This window comes from Micromys minutus (genome assembly GCF_963924665.1).
Source record: "Micromys minutus genome assembly, chromosome: 25".
Classification (NCBI taxonomy): Eukaryota; Metazoa; Chordata; class Mammalia; order Rodentia; family Muridae; genus Micromys; species Micromys minutus.
The window spans coordinates 44458049-44460619 of NC_137960.1; the positions used below are offsets into that span (position 1 = coordinate 44458049).

At 37.2% G+C, this 2571-nt stretch overlaps 1 pseudogene across 1 annotated transcript; it reads right to left on the reverse strand.

Moving 5' to 3' along the window:
• Positions 1 to 1075: 1075 nt before the first annotated feature.
• Positions 1076 to 2172, reverse strand: LOC308437159 (annotated as a pseudogene). Its single transcript has 2 exons — positions 1703 to 2172; positions 1076 to 1385 (listed from the first exon to the last, which is right to left on the reverse strand). The product of its transcript is annotated as an uncharacterized misc_RNA (transcript).
• Positions 2173 to 2571: the final 399 nt, after the last annotated feature.

Below are 2571 nucleotides of genomic sequence, written 5' to 3' on the forward strand. Positions count from 1 at the left end.
GTCACTGGGGGTGGACTTGAGATTTTACACCCTCACACCATTTCTAGTTCTCATACTCTCTTTGATGCAACAGGTTGAGAATGTCTGCAAGTTTAACACTTGTTGCCATGACATTATCATGATGATCCCATATCTCTCTGGAACTGTAAGTCAATTGAAAGGTTTCTGTAAATTGCCTTAAACATTTTACCACAGCAAAAGAAAAAACACCAACACACTCCCATTACATCTATTATAGCTGAGTGAGGGTTTTTTTCATGTAATAGAAGGGAATTGTGAAATCTAAGCCAGTTACCTTATAGTTAAAATACTTAGGTTTTTGTCCATATGAGTTTGAAGATAGAAAAAACAGAGACATAATTACCTTTGATCAGATTGTTGACACTTGTCAAGAGATTTTTTTTCCTCAAAAGTAATCTTGTATAATTTAATGTGAGTAGGTTGGCTAAAGGCTACTGTAGTATGCAAAATCTTTAACTGATTGTCAACATGCGAAATGTTTTACTCTTGTATAAAGAAAGCAGGAAGTGCAAAACTTTACCACACTCACTACATGCAAAGTGTTTCTCTACATTATGGCCTTTTCTCGTGACCTTAAAAACTACCAGTCCATGCATAGGCTTTACCACAGTGCTTATATTCATAAGGATTCTTACCATAATGAGATTTTATATATTAAAAGATAACTGTGACATGCAAAGGCTTTACCATATTGAAAGGCTTTCTCTCTAGTATATGTTCTTTTATGTACTCAGAGATTACTATGATATGCAAAGTCTTCCACTATGTTGAACACATTCACAGAGTTTCTCTCACCTCTGTGTTCTATGTTCTGAGATATATGTGAAAATCCCTTATTATATATATAAAATTTGTACGGTTTCTCTCCACTATGTGCAGTTTTATGTATTCAATCTTCATAAGATGTCTCTCCTGTATGTGCTCCTTTCTGCATTATGAGACATCTGTGTTGAGCAAATGCTTTACCACACTTTTTTATTTTCAGAGAAGTTTCTAGCCAATATGCCTATATTCTTGAGAATAAAAATTATGGGAATTGATAGACTTCACCACATTAAGTATATTCATAGGCTTTTTTTACATCATGAATTCTTCTATGCCTTTGAAGACGACTATAACATGCAAAGGTTTTACCACATTGACAACATTCATAGGGTTTCTCTCCTGTATGTGTTCTTTTATGAATTCCGAGATGACTGTGTTGTGAAAAAGCTTTATCACATTGACTACATTTGTAAGGTTTCTCTCCAGTATGAGTTCTTTTATACAGTTGGAGACTACTGTGCCGTGAGAAGGCTTTATCACATTGATTACATCGGTAGGGTTTCTCTCCAGTAAGAATTCTTTCATGCATTTGAAGACTCCTGAGATACGAAAAGGCTTTGCCACATTGGTTACATTTATAGGGTTTCTCTCCAGTATGTGTTCTTGTATGCATTAGGCAATTATAGTGTTGTGAAAAGGTTTTACCACATTGGTTATATTCATAGGGTTTCTCTCCACTATGTGTCCTTTTATGTCTTAGGAGACCAGTGTGATTTGTAAAGGCTTTATCACATTGATTACATTTGTAGGGTTTCTCTCCAGTATGAGTTCTTTCATGCATTTGAAGACTCCTGTGATAGGGAAAGGCTTGCCCACATTGGCTACATTCATAGGGTTTCTCTCCAGTATGAATAACTTCATGCCTTTGAAGATGGCTATGATTTGCAAAGGTTTTACCACATTGACTACATTCATAGGATTTCTCTCTAGTATAAATTCTTTCATGGCTTTTAAGATGACTGTGATTTGCAAAGGCTTTACCACACTGATTGCATAAATAGGGGTTCTTGAGAGTTGGTGTTCTTTTATGTACTTGGAGATGACTGTGATGGGCAAAGACTTTTACATATTGAATAACTTCACAGGGTTTCTTTTCAGTATGAATGCTTTCGTGCCTTTGATCATGACAGTGGTATGCAAAGGCTTTATACTGAGGATATTCATAGGTTTTCTCTCTAGTATGACTTTTTTCATGCCTATAGTATTGAGGTTCCTGTAGGTCTCTAGCATGACATCTTTATAAAGCTTCTTCTGGGAAGGATCCAGCAAAGCCCACTCTTCCTGAGTGAAGTTCACATGCACATCCTCATAAGTTACTGCATTCATGCTGTGACTCGGGAACTTGCGCTGCAACAGAGAACAGAGCACATCACGTCAACAACAGCAGCCTGCTCAGCAATGTGTGAGCATTGTTTTATGCCTTTATTCTTTATAGCAGTTAAACAAAAGGGAAATTTGTTTGTCTCTTTTACAGCTCTGTAATCATCTTTATTCGTGCTGTTTGGAGTGTGTGTATGTGTGTGTGTGTATTGTGTGAGCGTGTTGTGTGTGTGGTGTGTGTTTGTGTGAGTGTTGTGTGTATGTGTGGTGTGTGTGTGTCTGTGGGTGTTGTGTGTATGTGTGGGTGTGTGGGTGTCTGTGGGTGTTGTGTGTGTGTGGTGTGTGTGTGTGTATATGTGTGTGTTGTGTGTGTGTGGTGTGTGTGTATGTATTTATGTGTTCTGT